At 38.4% G+C, this 22678-nt stretch overlaps 1 protein-coding gene and 1 pseudogene across 6 annotated transcripts in view; both read right to left on the minus strand.

The window, feature by feature from the left end:
* Nucleotides 1–22678, minus strand: part of CNOT4 (CCR4-NOT transcription complex subunit 4) — a 148198-nt gene that overhangs the window by 92986 nt on the left and 32534 nt on the right. The gene's annotated exons all lie outside the window — the stretch shown is intronic.
* LOC308527334 (insulin-like growth factor-binding protein 3 receptor) lies at nucleotides 2271–3021 on the minus strand (annotated as a pseudogene). The gene has a single exon. The product of its transcript is annotated as an insulin-like growth factor-binding protein 3 receptor (transcript).

A 22678-nucleotide genomic window follows, 5' to 3' on the forward strand; every position in this document is an offset into this window, starting at 1 on the left:
TGATGAAGGGCAACTGGGAGGATAATCAGACACAGGCTAAACCGTAAACCAGCTCGTTTGCAGGAGCGAATAAGCAGAATCAGGGAATAAGTAACACAGCTAGTATGAGTCCTCCTAGGGTCAGAATAAATTTCAAAGTCTGACCTCAAGAACTATCCCTACAAGTGAGCTCAAAGTTTTTTGGATCAAGTTGAGAAGCAATTTGTGTCCTAGGGCAGTGATGGCGAACCTTTTGAGCTCGGCATGTCAGCATTTTGAAAAACCCTAACTTAACTCTGGTGTCATGTCACATATAGAAATTTTTTGATATTTGCAACCATAGTAAAACAACGATGTATATTTTTGATATTTATTTTATATATTTGAATGCCATTTAACAAAGAAAAATCAACCAAAAAAAATGAGTTCACGCGTCACCTCTGACACGTGTGTCTAATAGGTTCGCCATCACTGTCCTAGGGCATAGTTGAAAACAAGAAAGCAGTTAGCTGGCAATTAACATCCGGGTGTGATCAAGGAAAGAGACAGCGGAAGCGGAAGAGAACCCTGCCAAAAACACTGTCATCCTAAGGTGCATGTGGGCATATCCAAGTCTGCACCCTCCAGGATCAATACCAGATGCTTAACATTGCAAAAGGGGAATAGATGTCACTAAATTAATCTAAGCAGTCACTAAACAAATAAGCAAATGACAGTAACAAGCCCTGGGAGGGATGGGAGACCAGTACCCACAGTTGCTACATAAAATAAAATGTAGTTTTCAACCAGAAATTGCAAGCCATGCAAAAAAACCCAGGAAAGTATAACCCATATACACCAAGAAGAAAGCAGGCAATAGAAACTGCCTGTGAGAGACACCATATGTTGGATTTAACACACAAAGACTTCAAAGGAACCATTTTAAGTATGTTCAAAGAACTAAAAGAAACCATGATTAAAGTAGTAAAGGAATGTACAATAAAAATGTCACATCAAATAGAGAATTTCAATAAAAAGATATTTTTTAAATAAAGAAACAAATGGAAATTGTGGAGTTGGGAAGTATAACAACTGAAATAAAGTCACTAGAGAGGCTCAACAGTATGTTTTAACTGGCAAAAGAACGAACTAGTAAAATAGATGGTGGCAGATTAATATAGATTATACAGTCCAAAAACAGGAAAAAAGAATAAAGAAAAATGAACGAAGCTTCAGAAATGTAAAACACCATTAAATACATCAACATACACATAATGGGAATACTAAAAGAAAAATATTTAAAGAAATAATGTCTGTATAAAAATTAACAACTACAGCTACACAAAATACATGAATCTCACAAACATAATGTTGAACAAAGGAAGCAAGAAGAAGAATATAATGTGGTCATATAAATTTTAACAGATAAAAGAAAGCTATATTTTAGGGATGCAGGGAAAATGACAAATATCAGAACAGTGAATGCCTTATGGTGAAAGGGAGAAGGTTATGGACCAAAAGTGCATTGGTGGTAAAGGGGTATTCTGAGGTACCTGAAATGTTCTATATTTTTTCCTTTTTAAATTTTTTTTCAAAGCACTGCCATCACCAAACCCACCTCACTCTCTCAACTAGCTTCATACGTATATGGTGGCAGAGCTGGGATCAAAACCAGGTGTTTTCCAAAGCCAAGGTCCAACCGTGGGAATAGCTGCAGTAACCCATGCTCTATGACAACAAGGAAAAGTCCCCCAAACCTCCAGAACCAGTCTACTCTAAAATTCCTACCTCAGTCCAATTCCCAATACACACACTGGGCAACATTGGGGAAAAAAAAAAAAAATCCTCTTATTTTCCCCCACATTCTAGCTCTCCACTTTCTATAACATCCCATCCAACTCAGACCCAAAGCTTGAGCAGTTGATTCATACCTGGAGAAAAAATAAAATTAAAATAACAGGGCAGGTGAGAGAGCCCTTGGGGGAAGCTCTGGAATGACTGTAGAAATTGAGGAAAGAGCAGAGGAAGTGACAACTAGAGATAGGTACAGGCACTCATCCCAACTGAGATGGCTTCAGGATCCTAGGATCTGCCTGGGGCCAGAAAGTATTCCTTTCCCAGTCTGCTCATATCTAAGAAAGAACTGGTCGCTCTTCTCCACTCTTCTACTCAGCACTAGTGGCCCCCATGGCCTACAGTGTCAAGTCATAGCATCTTAGCCTGGCATAGAGGTGCCTCATTTTCTGTCTCAAGCAAGTGGCTGCAGCAGTCAGAACACGACAGGAACTAGGGCAGGCCATAGGCCAGTACCCTTAGGCCCGGGTTCTAAACCAGTAGGACTCCTGGCACGGGTGGAAGCACACAGCAGTAAAAAAGCAGAAAAGGCCATAGAAGAGGAGGAGGGAGAAGGCTCAAACCAGTAACCTAGAGCTACACAGAGCCAGCTCCTCCAAGGTGAGCAGTTTGGTGAGCCCAAAGCCTTTTTGGCTCCAGATCCTGACACAATCCTCAGCCGTCCTAGGGCTTAGGGTGGCATTTCCTGCTCCCTCCTCCAAACAGGATATGGGTGGCTTGCTGGAGGGCAGGAGTCCTGGAGCAGCACTAAAATACAGGCAGATTCCTAGGGTTCTTTCTGTGGTCATCCTTCCTGTAATGAGGACCAGCTCTCCTGCAGAAGATCCTTTCAATTCCATCTGACTCCCCAGGACCTAGGCTTGGAATGTCTGGGTCTTAATCCTGTCTGGACCATCTCCGAAGTTCAAGGTGGTCAGCAAGCTAACAACATGAGACCCACACCACTTCCTTGTGACTGTCCTAGACACAGGCACACAGTCAGCTGCCCAAAAGATTTCAAGACAGAGACCTAGTCCTGAGAGATGTCACAGCTTTGAAAGTCAGTCCTGTGAGTGAGAAGGAAGCCTCAAGACCAGGCCAGGAAGGCCAAGAAGCAGCAGGATCAGAGTGGCACAGACCAGAGGTGGTTGGTGGGCCAGACAGAGATGCAGATTGTACCATGCCTGGCAGCTGCTCATGGGGAGTCAGAGGGGCCTGGGCCTCCACAGAGAGCCTCCATAGAGAGACCCCTCTTGACAAAGGTGAGGTTGGGATCCATGCTCTCCCCACAAACTCTCAGAGGGGATTCCCCTGTGCAGTGAAATGTTCTATTTTAACCTGGAGGGTGGTTACAAAGATGTTTGCTTCATAATAAAACTGTACATGTTTTATATTTTTTCTGAATATATACTTCTTACTTTTTTCAAAGTCTTAATAGAAAGAGATAATAGCTGCACATTTCCCGGAATGGTTACAAATAACCCCCAGACCCAGAAAGCACACATACCCAAGATCCACAAACCTACCAGACACAAGAGAGTAAAAGCGCAAAACACTAAAGAATCTTAAAATCAGATATAATGAAAAGGACCCTTCACGCAATGGAATTATAATTATTAGAATTATAGTGGACTTCTTAATGGCAACAACTAAAGCCACAAGGGAATGACATATATTCAAGATACTGAGAGAAAATTACTGTCAACCTACAATTGTGCTCCTAAAAAAGCAGTAACTTTTAATGAGAGTAAAATAATAAAACAGCATTTTTTATGATAACTCAGGTTTTCACATGGACTGGATATTAGATATTAAAGAATTATTATTAAGTATGACAGAAGTATTGCATTTATTTTCTTTAAAGCTCTTTTACAGGAGAAATATTCATAAGTAATTATAGACTTCGTGATGTGATATTTCAGCAGGAAAGGAAGCACAGAATGGGAAAGAGATGAAACTTTCAAAGTGTCCCAAGTGTCCATAACTACAGAAACTGAGGGATGGAAATAATTGGATTTTATTGTACTATTTGGTCTATTTTTGTGCATGCTTAAAAATGTCTATAATACATTTTTTAAATAATTGATAAAATCATAAGGCTAAATTAAAACAAATAAACAAAAATATAGCCTGTTTACCAGTAAAAGACCTCCACTAAAGGAATCTGTCAAAATGTTCTTCAGGCCAAAACCGGTTTGGCTCAGTGGATAGAGCGTCGGCCTGCGGACTAAAAGGTCCCAGATTCGGTTCCGGTCAGGGGCATGTACCTGGGTTGCGGGCATATCCCCAGTGGGAGATGTGCAGGAGGCAGCTGATCGATGTTTCTCTCTCATCGATGTTTCTAACTCTCTATCGCTCTCCCTTCCTCTCTGTAAAAAATCAATAAAATATATTTTTTAAAAAAAATTGTTCTTCAGGAAGAAGGAAAATGATCTCAGAAGGACAGTCAGATTAAAGAAGAGATAGTGAGGAAAGAATATGGTAAAAATGCATGTAAACTGAACCACATATTTCTATGTAAAATAATAAAATTTGATGGATTTAACAAGGGTAAAATAAAATGTTAAACAATAACAACAGATTAGGTGGGAGAGGAGGGATACTGAATAAACTGCTATAAGGCCCAACTTTGAAAGCAATATGAATGATTCAATTTCAAGGTTAAATAACCATATATTCCCTATGATCTACTAATTCCACTTCCCTTAACTGCCTTAGAGAAACATTTAGTTTCTGCCTTAGTTGCACATTTTTAAAATATATTTTTATTGATTTCAGAGAGGAAGGGGAAGGGAGAGAGAGATATAGAACCATCAATGATGAAAGAGAATCACTGATCGACTGCATCCTGCACACCCCCTACTGGGGATTGAGTCCACAGCCAGGCATGTGCCCTGACAGGGAATTGAACTGTGAACTAACTCCTGGTTCATAGGTTGACACCCAACCACAGAACCACACCGGCAGGGCCAGTTGCATATCTTATTTTTTTTTAATATATATTTTATTGATTTTTTACAGAGAGGAAGGGAGAGGGATAGAGAGTTAGAAACATCGATGAGAGAAAAACATCAATCAGCTGCCTGCCTCCTGCACACTCCCCACTGGGGATGTGCCCGCAACCAAGGTACATGCCCTGGACCGGAATCAAACCTGGGACCCTTCAGTCCGCAGGCCAACACTTTATCCACTGAGCCAAAATGGTTAAAACCCAGTTGCACATTTTAATGAGGAGGCATATACAAATAGTTCCAGCACTGTCTGTAATAGAAAGAAGTCGGAAATCTGCTATCAATAGGAAACGGCAAAATTATGGTATATCAATAAAACAAAATACTACATAGCAGTTTAAAAGACTAAGATGGACCTGTACATTCAAACATATTGAGTGAAAAAAACAAATTGCAGGTACTGTGTAACAGTTTTTATATTAAAAGGAAACCATATATTTTCTATATACACAAATATAAACCATAGATATTTGTGCACAACCATAGAAAAAATTATAAACAAGCTGGTAATAGTGGTTATATCTATAAAAATAATGAAGGAAATTGGATGACTTGGAAACCTGAGCTTCGACAATAATTATACGTTTCTTCTATAATAGAAAATTAATTTTCAAAAATACCTTTTTAAGGATATTAAGCTTTGAATCCCCTCAGTGCAAACATTGCATCTTTTGCACCTATTATATTAAGTGAATGTATATTGCAGATCATAGGGTCTCACAACTGAGGGTAGAAGTACATAGAAGACTGATTCAAAGGAAATATACCAAAATAGCAATTTTTCACTTAGTAGGACAGCTATGAGTAGTTTTTCCTTTTACTTTCCTATACTTTCCAATTTTTAGAAAATGAACATTTACATTTGTAATGGGAAAAACTATTTTAAATTAGTTAAAAATAAAGTACAATCGAAAAATAGAAAGAATAAAATGAGATGAAAAAACTTTTGAATTATAATTAGAGAATCCACATCAACCTGTTTCCTATTAGTTCGTGCTCTCTCAGAAGGAGGCTAGGAGTTTTAAAAATTAAAGGCTAAGCCTCTTACTGTTATTAATAAGATAAAATCAAATTGTACAAAATCAAAGAAGAGACTAATTAGTGTGCTAATTAGTTCTTTGCCATACCTATACAGGTTGTCACAGGAATTGCCCTAGGTGTTTTCAATTCAGGAAAAAACAAAAAACAAAAACACACACATCTATTTGGGCGGAAAGTGCATGGCGGAAAGGTATGCCTATTATAAAGTTTTTAAGGATTCACTCAGAGACCTATTTGAAACAAATGCATCCAGGCATCAAAAGCTAAAACTCTGCCTGGCCGGTGTGGCTCAATGGTTGAACATCAACCAATGTACAGAGGAGTCATCAGTTTGATTCCCAGTCAGGGCACATGCCTGGGTTGCGGTCTTGATCTCCAGCAGGGGGCATGCTGGAGATAGCCAATCAATGCTGATGTTTCTCATTGGTGTTTCTATCTCTCTCTCCCCTCCCTTCCTCTCTCTCTAAAAATTAACAAAACACCTATTTTTTTAAAAAAAGCTAAAACCCTACTAGTCACTCTGAACTTAAAAATTAGTCCTTATTGAGATGCTTCTGTACATTAATTTACAATACACCAGTAGTGACAGTTAAGATAGAAAAAAAATCCAAAGAGAAATACTAAACTGAAGTGCAAGGGCAGTCTCACCCTCTCAGTATTTAAAATAAAAAAAAAATATATATATATATATATATACACACACACACACACACACACACACATACACACACATACACACACACATATGGTTATTAGCATGGTTACACATGACCTCTTCTTTAGAGGTCACCCAGTCATTTAGATTCTAAATCCCCCTAAATTCTGATCCCAGATCACCTGCTGCCAATCAAATGCTCCTCTTCCACCAAGAGATCAGTTCCAATTAATCTATCCCTAAGTTCTTTCATCCTACTTTGGTCTTTCCACTACACAGCAAACACTGACAAAATAAGGAAGGCCATCCTTCCAATTTTTTGGCTGAGTGGACACACTTCAGAATTCCCTGTTACATTTACAACTAGTTTATTCCCATGAACTAGTCTCAAGCAAAAAATGTTAAGCTAACTGTATTTCTGTGGAAAGTCTCAAGAAAAAAGAATGTGTCCAAATGTTTTAAACAATAAAACATTTTATAACAAAAGACCATTGTTACATGACATTGGCTCAATTACAGCAGTAAAACATGTCATCACCCACCTACCAAAAAAAGAATTCGTTTTAAAAAAGCTTTAAATCTATATAGCAATGCAAACCTATTTGATCAACTCAAAAGTTGTATCTCCAATGTGCCTGTATTATTAATCTTTAAATTGCACATAAGTATACTCTGTACATACTTTAAATAAAAGCCCATGATTAATTACAGTGAAGCAATTTAGAAAAAACATACTCATTGTTAGCAGCCAAAATGGCCCATTTAAATAATTACATATTTCAAACTGTTTCATGGAATTTAAACCTATAGGTTGAAAGAAATAATATATACATGTAAATTCTGAGGAAGTGAAGGATATCCTGTTTATTCTTAATTGTGGAATGGAAAATATGTTAACTAAATAAGAGGCTCTAAACTAGGGATCAACAAATATTTTTTGTAAAGGGTTATATACTAAATGTTTTACACTTTGTGGGCCATACAGACTTGTAATTACTGAACTCTGATGCTGAAATGCAAAAGCACTTATGACAATACATAAATAAATATGGCTGTGTTCCAATAAAACTTTATTTAATACTTTGAAATTTGAATTTCCTTTTTCTCATATCACAAAGTATTCCTCTTCTTTTTATTATTTTTCAATCACTTTAAAATATAAATACCAGCCGAAACCGGTTTGGCTCAGTGGATAGAGCGTCGGCCTGCGGACTGAAAGGTCCCAGGTTCGATTCCGGTCAAGGGCATGTACCTGGGTTGCGGGCATATCCCCAGTAGGAGATGTGCAGGAAGCAGCTGATCGATGTTTCTCTCTCATCGATGTTTCTAACTCTCTATCCCTCTTCCTTCCTCTCTGTAAAAAATCAATAAAATATATTTAAAAAAAAAACTTACTATAAAGTAATTAAAACAGTGCTGGCATTTGTGGTATTTAATTTTTGGTCAAAAACCAAAAAAATTCAATAAAGAAAGATAGATCTTTTCTATGCATGATATTGAAGAAACTGAGTATCTATGTGGGGGAAAAAAGTGAACATCTACCTAACACATATAAATAATTAATTTCCAGATGAATCACAGAGTTAAATATGAGTGCTAAATTATATAATGTTGACAAAAAGACTCCTATCTCAAATACTGAAGAACTGCAAAAAATAAAGGGACAGATAGTTCAATGAAAAATAAATGAAAACATACACAAAGCTTTTACAAGAATACTTAGGAAAATACCTTGACTTTGGAATAAGGAAAAAATTTCTCACCAGACAAAATACAAGCATAAAATTAAAAATTGGTCAAATGGACTTCATCAAAATTAAAGCCTTTTTCACATTAAAAGACACCAATAATGAAGTAAAATGGAAAGCTAAATATTGCAAGAAAATATTCACAACACATGTATCTGACAAAAAATTCATATCCAAACTACATAATGAACTCCCACATATCAATAATAAAAGATAATATAATTAACACAAAAGGCCAATAAGCACTTAATGTGTTCAACACCACTGGTCATTAGAGAAAAGCAAATTAAAACTACACTAAGACATCACTAACTCTGTCTTTTCTAACCAATTTTGGATTTTAGTAAAAGATTTTTAAGAGCTTCAGCAAATCTTAAGATTTAAACAATAAGGATAAAACCAGTGATATTTCAAATAATTTTTAAAAGAAAGAATATCTGTCTTATCAGTACATTCACTCTATATTTTATGTTCCTTTGTAAAAAAAAAAAAAAATTACTAAGCAAATAATGCTTGAAAAGGGGTAAAGGAAAAAAGTTTTTTAAAAATTGAAAATAAATTCTGCAGGTCTAGTATAATAGGTCTACTTTACAGTCCTCAGATCTGCACTCACAGAAAAAGGAAAAGGGGGGGAGAAGGAAAAGAGAGACAGAGTAAGAAAAGACTAGATAATTATCCACTGCATGTCACTAAAACAAAGACTTAAAACTCTCTCACAAGAAACTTCACACTGACCCTTTTGCAAAATACTTTGGGCCAGAGGTCCTTAAACTTTTTAAACAGGGGGCCAGTTCACTGTCCCTCAGACATTCCACACATGCGCACTGCGGGCCCGGGACAAGTCCGCTGCTAAGCAGGACAGGCAGCGGCGGCAAAAACACCCGGCCGGCTGGATAAATGTTTTCGGCGGGCCGCATGTGGCCCACGGGCCGTAGTTTGAGGACCTTTTGGGCCAACAGATTCTAGCAGATTTTCTTACTAATGAAGACCTCCAAACATGCAAATATTGAGCGCATTCTCTATTTCAATTAGACTCAATATTAGAAAGGGTTAGAAAATAAGGTATATACTGTATAGCAGAAAATCTAGGTTACAGCTCCAATTCTTACAATTACTAGTTTTGAGAAGTTGGACAAGTTATTGACTTGCTATGAACCTAAGGCTTCTTTGTTAAATGAAAAGGTTTTATTAGATAAATCTCTGTCTTTCCTGACTCGAAAATTCTAAAAATGCAAAGTGAGTACATTAAACCGTCTTTGGTTAAGCACAAAGTATTTCAAAGAGATTAAATATGAGAGCCAAGATAGGAATAAAATAAAATGTTACTTAGGAAACATGTGATGATAACACTTTCTGATTCCAAAATTTAAGAAAACTGTTAAGACTTAATAAAGCTGAATGTTTTGATATCTAATGTTAATAAATGGCTCTTAATTTTAGTGTTATAAATTAACTAGAGGCCTAATGCATAAAATTCGTGCAAGGCCTTGGCCCTGGACCTCACCCGCCACCACCACCACCACGGCTGGGGGCCTCTGCCATCTCTGCCTCGGCCCCCGCCCGCTGTGGCCTTTGTCTAGAAGGAAGGACATCCGGAAAAATGTCTGGTCGAATTAGCATATTACGCTTTTATTATACAGATAGCTAGAAAAATCTAAAGAAAAGTTACTGCATTTAGAGGCCCAAGACTTCAGGCCCTTGGTGACAGGGCTGGCATGGATCCTTGAAACAGAGGATCCAACAGCAAATGCCCGGGGAATGGGCCATTCAAAACATTGGACCAAAGCCCAAAAGAGCCAAACTATTATAAGTGGAGAACACAGACAGATTGGCCAGAAATCCAAAAAAGACTTAGAGGTACCCCAAACTGCCTGCCCATTTGGCCAGACGGCCATCCCACCTAGTACTAACAACACTTGCCTCATCAAGATGGGCACTCTGAAGGTGGCTGCCCAACACTCCTGTTTTCCCCAGTGAGCAAATCTTAAGCAAATCTAAGTCAAAATTCTATCTTTGTGGGTCATCAACCATCCCAACCCTGGCTCCCCACTAATCTCCCCATGCTAGTTGTGGCTGTTCAACTCCTCTCTTTCCTGAGTAACCCCCTAAACAATCTTTAGGAAGATGCCCTCCCTCAGGTGTCCCTCCCATTGCCATTACCTGAAGACATGCCCCCCCCCCCCCCAGGCATGGAACACCCAGTGTCACTCTGCCTCTATCCCAGCCCATCACATAGCTACCCTGTTCACCTCCACTCAACCCCTTTAACATGCTGTCTCTGGTAAAACCCATCATCTGGGTTTTACTATATATCTAAGCTTCAATGATTGCAATTCCAATAAAGTATTCAAATTAAAAAAAAAAAGGAAAGAAAGAAAGAAATTACTGCATAAGTAAGTTTTTCTTAAGGTATAACAGTTTGAAGCTTTCTTAATTTGGTTTGGAAGAGAGTCTGAATTAGTAGATACTTCTTTGTATACATATATATCAATATATCTCATACATCAGATTATTATTGAAGCACTAAGTCATCAAAGATGATTTGGAAACAGCTTAGCTATTAAACTTGCTATCAAAGCAAGTTTTTAATAAATCTGGTTTATTTTCTAAGCTGATGATCTCTGGTTTTAATCAATTAACTAAATTTTAAATAAAAGAATAGGACTTGGTTAAGTGAACCAAGAGTACTGTGTACTTTCTATATATACAAAGGGCTAAGCAACAGGCTGACTGGCCGGTAAGTATGACACGCACTGACCATCAGGAGGCAGATGCTCAACGCAGGAGCTGCCGAGCAACAGCAACTTTGCAGAGTGCCCTCTCGCACTCCGGGACCCCTCAGAAAATGTCGGACTGCTGGTTTCAGCCCAATCCCCACAGGCCAGGCCGAGGGACCCCGCTCATTCTGCAGATGCCCTCCAAGCCCCGGTGCTACCCCAGGGAGGAAGCACGGGAGGTTGGCTCCACGGCGTGTCCAGCCCATCTTGCCCAGTCCCACCCCACTGGCCACCTTCTAATTAATTTCCTTCCAATGTGCACAAATCCATGCACTGGGCCTCTAGAAAGTAAATAAAACCAGATGAAAAATGCAAAAAGCTTCCTAAAACCCACCTGAGGAAAACTAAGGGAAAGAAGGATAGAAATATCAATTTTTAAGAAGTGTGTGCCCTGATCGGTTTGGCTCAGTGAATAGAGAATCAGCCTGCAGACTGGGGGGACCTGGGTTTGATTCCGGTCAAGGGCACATGCCCGGGTTGCGGGCTCTATATCTAATCAGGGGCATGCGGGAGGCAGCCGATCAATGATTCTCTCTCATCGATGTTTCTGTCTCTCTCTCCCTCTCCCTCTCCCACTCTGAAATCAATAAAAATATATTTTTTATAAAGTGTGTATATTTGGCCCTGGTGGGCGTGGCTCAGTTGATTGGAGCATCATCACATGAACCAGAAAGAGTGACAGGTTCTGCCGAAACCGGTTTGGCTCAGTGGATAGAGCGTCGGCCTGCGGACTGAGAGGTCCCGGGTTCGATTCCGGTCAAGGGCATGTACCTTGGTTGCGGGCACATCCCCAGTGGGAGATGTGCAGGAGGCAGCTGATCGATGTTTCTCTCTCTCATCGATGTTTCTAACTCTCTGTCTCTCTCCCTTCCTCTCTGTAAAAAATCAATAAAATATATTTAAAAAAAAAAAAAAAAAAAAAAAAAAAAAAAAAAAAAAGAGTGACAGGTTCAATTCCCAGTCAGGGCACATACCCAGGTTTTGAGTTTAATCCCCAGTCGGGGCATGTAAAGGATGCAGCCCATCAATGTTTCTCTCTCTCCCTTCCTCTCTCTGTAAAGTCAATTTTTAAAAAATTATTTTTTAAAGTGTGTATATTTGTGTGCATGCATAAAATCTCCAAAGCACTCTACATATATGCCATACTGACCAGAGCAGTTAGTTCACTAAGTAAAGCGAATGGTAGTGGGATTCAAGCAAGAGGGACTTTTGCTTTATTATACAGTTTGAATTTTTAAAAAACACATTACTTGTATAAGTAAAGGTAAATTTAAAACATTTTAAGAACAAATTTATACAAACACACACACACACACTTAAAAATAAGCCCTATTACTGCAATACAAAAACCATTGGTTGGGGCAGGTTTATATACTATATTTAAGTATCTGGAAAAAGAAATTAATGACAAGAAATAAATTCAATTAAAAAAAAACCTACAGCGAGTGTGGTGGACGGAGAGCTGGAGCTAGCTCGAATAAAGACTCTTTTTGCTTTTGCATGGGGGGGGGGGGGGGGGAGAACCAATCTAATAGACTAGATATTTAGGCCAAACTCTTACTCCTCCCTTAAACACAGTTCCATTTCTAGGACTGAGCCTTTCAATTTTTAGTATTTTTTTTTTTAAATACGTTTTTGTTGATTTCAGAGAGAGAAAGGGAAAGAAAGAGAAGGACAGAAACATCAATGATGAGAGAAAATCATTGATTGGCTGCCTCCTGCACACCCCCTACTGGGGATTAAGACCACAACCCGTGCATGTGCCCTGACCGAAATAGAACCTTGACCTCCTGGTTCATGGGTTGATGCTCGACCATTGAGCTCTATCAGCTAGGCCGTAAAGTTTATTTTATTTTCACCACCTGTGAATTTTCCAGGGAACTGAAGTTCATCACTTTGAAACAATCCTATTAGGCACCTACTATGTGTCAGATATAGTAGTAGGCATAGTACTAGTCATTGATTATATTGATGATGATGATGACGACTAGTCATTGATGATAATGCTGCTGCTGTTGCTGCTGTTGTTTGATGTTTGGGGGAGAAAAATTAATGACTAATAAATTTATAGACTCAATGACCTTTGCTCTATTTACACAGGCAAATTTCAGGTTCTTCCAGATTTAAAAATACATCAGCTATGTTCTAAACATAGCTGTGCAAACTACTGTGCAACTCTGCCTACTCTATACTGCCACAACTTTCCCCATCATCAATGTGAGTCAACATTTATTTAAGTTGTAAAAATGCTGGAAAGTTTGAATGTCAAAGAAAAATATAGGCAAGGACAGCATCAAAGGCAAATATATATATATATAGATTCTGGTGCTTTAACTGAATCATGCACCACACTTTTTCTCATTTCTTTTACATATTTTAAAATCATTGGTTAGCTTGGAAAAATAAAATTGTTACAGATTACTTGATGTGTATACATTAAGATTACATTTTGCATACTTAATTTAATAGATTGAAAGCAAAGGAATAATATATTTTCCCCATTCTCAAGCAAACCAGAAAGAACTCTACTAGAAATTTTTCCTTAAATTTTATTTATCTCTTCTTTCCCTGAACTTTGGTTTATAATAAACATTGGTGTATTTTCTACTTACTCCTTGTGGCTGAGTAGTACGTAGTTCACTGTATATCACAATCACTTAAAACCCCATGCCTTATTCCTAATATCACACCTTTTTCACCTTTTTAAAATTACCTTCCGCCCAGAGAAGGGCAATGAGAAAGAAATAAGAACACAGACCAAGGCCTGAGTAATTACAACCTTGTAGAGAGACACCAGGGAAGGAAAAGGATACATAAGACCACAAAAGACACTTGAAAGATAGGAGAAAAAGTGTATTCTGGCAGAAGGATAAACTGGATGTTTGCAAAGGGAAGAGAAGGAGGTTTCAAGAATGACTCCCAACATGACTCCCAGGGATGCCTAAGAACATTCATTCATTCATCAAAATATGTCCTGAGTATCTAATATGTACAAGCCACTTTTCTAGGTATGGGGATCAGTTGAATAAACATATCCAGAGTTCAGAGACAAAATGTAAATTTTTAACTGAGACACATTTTGTATTTAAAGCTTTGAGATTGCAGGATATTGCCTGGCCTTTCTCACTTATGTGACCCAAAATATTCGCCTTTTGTTAAAGCTAATTTGGGTCAAGTTGAATGATCATAAGCAGCTTTATTCATAATAGCCAAAATGAAAACAACCGAAATGTCCATCATCATGTGAATGGATAAACCATGGTATATTCATTCAATACTACTCAGCAATAAAAAGGAACTGCTGATAGATATAACATGGACAAATCTCAGAAGCATTATGCTAAGTACAAGAAACCAGTCACAAAATTATTCCATTTATGTAAAACTAGAGACCCGGTGCACGAATTCATGCACCAGTGGGGTCCCTCGGCCTGGCCTGTGGGATCGGGCCAAAACCGGCTCTTCGACATCCCCCGAGGGGTCTGAGATTGCGAGAGGAAACAGACCAGGCGAAGGACCCCCACTGGTGCACAACTGGGGCCGGGGAGGGATGCGGGAGATTGGCCAGCCGGGGAGGGACTGCAAGAGGACTCCAGGGTGTGTCCAGCCCGTCTCGCTCAGTCCCGATAGGCCGGACCCCATCAGCAAGCTAAACTACTGGTCGAAGAATCTGCCCTTTGGTGGTCAGTGCACGTCATAGCGACTGGTCAAGTGGTCGACTGTCTGCCCCTGGTGATCAGTGCACGTCATAGCAAACGGTTGAGAAGCCTTAGCATATCATTAGCATATTACGATTTGATTGGTGGACCAGACAACCAGGCACTTAGCATATTATGCTTTTATTATATAGGATTCCATGAATAGCCAAACTAAACTGTGGTAACAGAATAAGAACAGAGAATGACTCTGGAAGACAGGTATTGAGTAGAAAGGGGAATGAAGGCATTTTCTGGAATAATTGGAATATTATATATATTAATAGAGGTGAGATACACAAGTGCATATGTTTTTCAAAACTTCATTGAACACTCACTCAAGATTTATATGTCATTGTTTGTAAATTAGACCTCAAATTATTTAAATATCATTTTTAAATCCATAAATAAAATATCAGCTCACCATATCTGTAGAGTCCTTATAGTTAAGCCTACTCTATTAGAATTTGGTTCCACTGTTCAGCTGGTGTGAAGACTTGGAGGGAACCAAAGCACCAGTGGAAGGGTGAGGGGAGGGAGGGAAGTCTAAATCCTAAAATACTCAAGATGGCTGTCCTATATTACAATTAACCTTTAGTTAGTGGACTGGGAATAGAGAGGATTCAGGCTGATAATAAGTCACCATGCATGCAAAAACAAACAGAGACCACTCAAACTACTGAAGAAAGTTAATATTTTAAGGAAAGTTTTACTAGTATAAGTGTCTTTTTTTAAGACACCTATCTTGTAAAATTCAAGATTCCTAAATTAACAAACAAACAACAAAAAAACACCCATGGTTAAACTACAGAATGTTTTTATAATTATTTATCATTATGAGAGTTGTGACACGTGCACAGAAGCAGCACTTGGAAACTAGTACTAAAATTGTAAATAAATACCTATGAAAGGATCATGTTTAAGACTAATTTTAAAGAGATTTGATTAAATTGTATTTGATGAAGCAAAATCATTAAGAACTAAGCAAATTTAAAGGTAGAAAATAGCCTTGAAAGTAAATTACTGATTGTTCTTTTCCTTCTCTTACTCCATTTATTCAAATCCTGAGTGCACACTGACTTGTATTGTTCATAACTGTATGACTTTATTATATACTAGAGGCCCAGTGCACGAAATTCATGCGGGGGGGGGGGGTCCCTCAGTCCAGCCTGCACCCTCTCCAATGAGGGACCCCTTGGGGGATGTCCGACTGCCTCTCGCAATCCGGGATTGCTGGCTCCTAACCGCTTGCCCGCCTGCCTGCCTAATTGCCCCTAACTCCTCTGCTTGCCTGCCTGATCGCCCCTAACCACCTCTGCCTGCCTGCCTGATCACCACTAACTGCTCCCCTACCAGCCTGATAGCACCTAACTACTCCCCTGCTGGCCTGATCACCCCTAACTGCCTCTGTCTTGCCCTACACCTGGGACTGAAGATTCCCTCCTCCAGCCGGTCGCAGGCACCCGGGACCTGGGTCAGCTTCACACAGGCCAGCTGTAGCCGCAGGAGACCGTGGGTGGGTGGCTTTGCCTGGGCCGCACCCGCAGGCGCCTGGGACCATAGGGTGGGTAGCTTGTCCCTCTCCAGGGCTATAGGCACAGCCGCTGGTGCCCAGGACTGCAGGGCGTGCGGCTTGTCCCTCTCCTGAGGCGCAGCCACTGGCACCCGGGACCATGGGGCAGGGGGCTCGGCCCTCTCCCGGGCCGCAGTCTGGTTGGTCCCCATTCCTCTCTTGTGAGCTCATTTGTGCCTGGATAGTCCCCATCCCTCTTTCCCTAGTGTTCAGTGTCTGAGCCATTATGGCATGGTGGTGTGAGGGTGTGACAACCATTTGCATATTAGCTCTTTATTATATAGGATCATTTTGTCACTCAGCTAGCCTATATGTTAGTGCCTTAAAGGCAGTGTCCCTATACCTAGCAGAGTTGGAAGACACACTTAACACATTGCGTACCGCATAGAAATCTCTAAGACATATGCCAGGGACCGCATGTTTTTGGGCAAACTGCATGTTATTTAAATCATCATAATGCACTTTAGGTGTTGTTTTTCAATAATTATAACATTTTTATTTACAAAAACAATTAAACAATTAAAGTTCCTAGTACTTTTTTAACGTATGGTACTGTGTAAAACATTTCCCTCTATGAAGAGGGACCAAACAAAATTTACATAAGTATCTAGATTCGCTCCTTTTTCCATGGGCGTGAAAACGAGAACACTTGTGAGCAGTCCTTAACAGATGGCGCGCGAAACACGAGAAAACTCCTGAGCAGTACGAAATGTGTTAACTAGCCAAACAAGATCTTGCTACATATTGTATTAAATGTTCCTCACTACAAGCAGGTCATAGCAGTAAGCATCTCACAGTACTTAAGCAACCTTTCCAAACTAGTCCTAAAACATGTTTGGCACCAAAAGAAATTAAAGAGAGAAAAAAAACTTTTAAGTATGCACCTCGCATGTTATAAAAAATTCTAAACAGCCCTGACTGGTTCAGCTCAATGGATAGAACGTCGGCCTGCAGACTGAAAGGTCCCAGGTTCGATTCCGGTCAAAGGCATGTACCTTGGTTGTGGGACCATCCCCAGTAGGAGGTGTGCAGGGAGCAGCTGATCTATGTTTCTCTTTCATCGATGTTTCTAACTCTATCCCTCTCTCTTCCTCTCTGTAAAAAAATATTTTTTTAAAAAAATTCTAAACAAAATAAGAGTTAAAAATCTTTTAGCCTGGTAGGTGTGGCTAAGAGGTTGAGTGTCGACCCATGAACCAGGAGGTCACGATTTGATTGCCAGTCAGAGCACATGCCCAGATTTCAGGCTCGATTGCCAGTAGGAGGCAGCCAATCAACAATTCTCTCTCATCATTGATGTTTCTCTCTCTCTCTCTCCCCCTCTCCCTCTCCCTCTCCCTCTCCCTTTCCCTTCCTCTCCCTGAAATCAATAAAAACATACTTTTTAAAAAAATCTTTTTTCATATGTTATAGCAATATTTTTACAGACACAGCTCCTAGGGCAATGGAGACTAAGGAGAAAATAAACAAATGGGACTACATCAAAATAAAAAGCTTCTGCACAGCAAAAGAAACCATCAACAAAACAACAAGAAAACCCACTGCATGGGAGAACATATTTGCCAATGATATTTCCGATAAGGGTTTTAATCTCCAAAATTTACAGAGAACTCATACAACTTAACAAAAGGAAGATAAACAATCCAATCAAAAAATGGGCAAAGGATCTAAATAGACACTTTTCGAAAGAGGACATACAGAAGGCTCAGAGACATATGAAAATATGCTCAAAGTCACTAATCATCCGGGAGATGCAAATCAAAACAACAATGAGATACCATCTCACACCTGTCAGAATGGCTATCATCAATAAATCAACAAATGACAAGTGGTGGTGAGGATGTGGAGAAAAAGGAACCCTCCTGCACTGCTGGTGGGAATGCAGACTGGTGTAGCCACTGTGGAAGACAGTATGGAGTTTCCTCAAAAAGTTAAAAATGGAACTCCCATTTGATCCCACTTCCAGGACTATATCCCAAGAAACCAGAAACACCAATCAGAAAAGATATGTGCATCCCTATTTTCATAGCAGCACTATTTACAATAGCTAACATTTGGAAACAGCCTAAGTGCCCATCAGCAGATGAATGGATTAAAAAACTTTGGTACATCTACACAATGGAATAGTATGCTGCTATAAAAAAGAAGGAACTTTTACCATCTGCAACAGCATTGATGGAACTGGAGAGCATTATGCTAAGTGAAATAAGCCAGTTGGAGAAAGATAAATATCACATGATCTCACTCATATGTGGGATATAATGATCAACATAATTTGATGAATAAGAATAGATCCAGAGACAAATGACAGGGGGGGCGGCGGTTAAAGAGCAACCCAAGGACTTGTATGCAGGCATATTAGCATAACCAATGGACACATACACTACAATGGACACTACCAGGCGGTGGAGGCTTGCCTGGGGTGGCAATGGTTGGGGGGGGGGGGGGAGTGGTCAATTGGGAAGAAAGGAGATTCATGTAAAACTTTAGACAATAAAGAAAAAGGAAAAAATCTTTTAAAAGATGCAATTATAATTTCTTATTGACATGTTTAAAAAAGAGTGATGAACCTGCCTTACAACCATGTTTTAATAAAATTGTTGATTTGGAGGTTTGAATAAGAGTCATAAAAGGGCCATAAGTGGAAAAATACATAAAAATATTCACTTAACCTATTAAAGTGTTCCTTGTCTCCTAACAAATGAACTGGTGAAATGCTTAATTTAAAAGATTATTTTAAAAGATTTCTAAATTTATCATAGTTAAATTGCTTACAGCTTTAAAACTATATTTAAAAACAGTAAGGCCACATGGCGTGGCTCAGTGGTTGAGCATTGACCTATGAACAAGGAGGTCATGGTTCAATTCACAGTTGTAAGGGTTGAAGGCTCAGCCCCCCAGGAGAGGGTGTGCAGGAGGCAGCCAATCAATGATTCTCTCTCACCATTGATGTTTCTGTCTCTCTCAACCTTCCTCTCTGAAATCAATAAAAATATATTTAATTAAAAAAAAAACAGTAAGGAAAAGTTGGGCTACACTATTATTTTTGGCTGACTAAAAAATAGAGAAACTATAAAAACATGACAAATAATTTAACTCCCCTGCAAAATATATTGTGGCATTACTAACTTGGCAAAGAAATAAACAGTGAGTTTTTTAATTGACTGAACTGAGCAGACATACAGAGAGATTTAAGCACAGTGACTGTCAAACTGCAGGATTAAAGTAGCATATTATTCTATTCACAGGCTAGGGGAACATAAGACAAAAGAACTCCTCTGTTCCAAGAGTACAATAGTACTCTATGACTTTTCTTCCAGGAATACTCTATTTCATCATGCTAATAACCAATCTTAATTATTAAATAGGTTTTGATTCAAAGCATTAATGTAGTGAATAGAAAGTAGCATAATCAAAAGCTTTGGTTAAGAGTTAATATTTTCCAATCCTGCTGCTGATTTGTTGTTCCTATTAAATTTCTATACAAAAAAATGAAAATGTAAATTAAAGCAACTCCAAGAGACAATTTTACTCCTAGCTACCTAAGTAAACATTTAAAAATAGTAATAACTAACTCTAAAGAAAAAATTGAAAACTGAGTTGCTTATACTGTGATGATGGCATTATAAATTGGTTCAAGTCTTTTGAAAATCTATACTATGCAAAATTCATAACGATGGCATTATCCTCTGCTCCAATAATTTCATGATTAGAAACACAGCTTAAGCAAATAATTTAACTAAAAGCAATGTAAGGTATTTCAACTTGTCTGGCTAGCACTTGAGAGTACAGTTAATACAATTTATCAGTCAATTTAAACAAGCTGAGGTCTGGTTTAAATCAATATGAAGATCTATATTTAGACACCCAAATCGCCTTGCTGTACTACACAGGTATTACCAAAGACAACTACAGAACAAAATTTTACCAAAGATATGAATAAGTCACTTGCAAACAGACTACTTCATTTTAAAATCTCATCACTGGAACAGGAAACCTCCAAAATAAAGAAGGCCAACCAGTACTTTTAGGGTGAAGGCAATTGAAAAGCAAAAGAATTGAAAGAAGAATTCTGAGACTCACTGAATGTGACATTAGTGTTTGCAGTCTTATAATATCAAAGAGAAATGCTTACCATTTTCTCACAGATTAGCTAAAAAATGAAACATCAGTCTTTTTGCCAAACTATAATATAAATGCACAGTTAATCAACAAAACTGGCAGACCATGACTAAAACTGCAAAAAATATGCTGCTGTCTAAAAACTGATGAGTCAACTTTTCTAAACAAAATTTCAGTGTGCAATATGTAGACAAACTGAATTTGGTAGAAGTTCAAATAAAAACTAATAAATACCAAAGCTATAATCTGTTAACTTAATTAAAAACAAAATCTAATCAAATTAAAAATGTTCATTCTAGATGTAAAAGGAAAAGAATTGGTCTTCGTAAAAATAATGAGTAAAAAAATACTGGAAAAAGAAAGTCTGAAAAGGTTTAATGTTATGATGTGGATAACTAACCAATAAACGTAAATGATTTAATGTAATTTTCCACAGACAATAATCTGATTAAAATTCATTAGTGTTGGCATGACTAATTAAAATGCTTGTATTCCTAATACCCTTAGAGAAGGAGTGGAGAGCCTTTCTGTCATAGGGTCACTTGGATATTTAGAACATCATTCTCGGGCCATACAATATTATCAACTTAAAAATTAGCCTGCTATATTTGGTGAAACATTTAATTAACTCACCCTTAATGCCTTAGCAGGGCCAGACCAAATGATTTTGAGGGCCTCATACAGTCTTGCACCACCCCTGCCTTAGAGGATAAATATAGAGGATAAATATCTCTACTGGATCAAAATCACACTCAGTTATAAAGGCAAACTAGCCCAGCCATTGTGGCTCAGTGGCTGAGCCTCAACCTATGAACCAGGAGGTCATGGTTCAATTCTCAGTCAGGGCACATGCACAGATTGTGGGCTCCATCCCCAGTAGGAGACGTGCAGAAGGCAGCCAATCAATGATTCTCTCTCATCATTGATGTTCCTATCTCTCCCTCTCCCTTCCTCTCTAAAATCAATTTTTTAAAAAAAGGGTAAACTACTGTCCTGGCCAGTGGTGTTCAGTGGTTAGAATATCGACCTGCATGCCAAAGGCTCAAAGGTTCGATTCCTGGCCAAGGGCACGTACCTGCGTTGCCGAGTGTGGGAGGCAACAGTCAATGTGCCTCTCTCACATATATGTCTGTCTTTCTCTCTCTCCCCCACCCCTTCCACTCTCCTTAAAAATAAAAAATTAATGGTAAAAATGTCCTCAAGTGAAGATTAACAAGAACAAAAGGTAAACTCTTGCTCTATGTAGAACTGTAGATCATCAAAAATTGAGAAATATTCAGATGTCCAATGGGGGAAAGTTTTCCTACTCAAAGAGGCCAACACCTTACCACCTTCAACCCACTAGGAAGCTTTGAGAGTGACAGATATGAACCCATGAAGAAAAAAGAGACTTTACACGCAACTCACAAGATCAGCCATCAACCCAATCAACATAGAAACATTCCCACCAGAAACATAATGAAATATTAAGTACCACTAAAAATGATACTTTAAGTTTATTTTGTGTCACTATCATATTTTAGAAAGTACATGACAACTAGAAAACACTAATGTTACTGTAAGTAAACTAATACCAAAAAAAAAAAATGTAAGAGGAAGTCCAAGATGACAGCAGCATAGGAGGACACTGAATTCTCACCCTCCCATGACCAAACTCAAGTATACACATATACAGAGAGCAAGTACTGAGACAAATAATTAATATTTATCCTTCTTAAACTATTTCTAAAAATGTCACCCCAATACACCAGGATTGGGAGTTCCATCCTTGGTCAGGACATATAGGAATCAACCAATGAATGCATAAATGAGACAACAAACTGATCTCTCTCTCTCTCTCTCTCTCTCTCTCTCAAATCAATTTAACTTTTTTTCAAAAATATACATAAAAAGGAAAAAAAAAACTCATTTTATGAAACCAGCATTACTCTAATACCAAAACCAGACAAAGACATTTAAAAAAAATTACCAGCCAATAATTCTTCAACATAGATGCAAAAATCCATTCAACAATATATCAAAAGGATTATACACTATGACCAAGTAGGATTAATCCCAGGGATGAAAGAATGGTTCAATATCTGTAAATCAATCTGATACATTACACTAACAAAATAAAGCATAAAACCACATGATCATCTCAAAAGATGCAGAAAAAAACATTTGACAAAATTCAGCATCCTTCTATGATAAAAACTCTCAACAGACTAGACATAGAAGGAACATATCTAAAAAAACATTGCTATTTTGACAAACTGACAGCTA

Source organism: Myotis nattereri (assembly GCF_964212035.1).
Source record: "Myotis nattereri genome assembly, chromosome: 11".
Taxonomy (NCBI): Eukaryota; Metazoa; Chordata; class Mammalia; order Chiroptera; family Vespertilionidae; genus Myotis; species Myotis nattereri.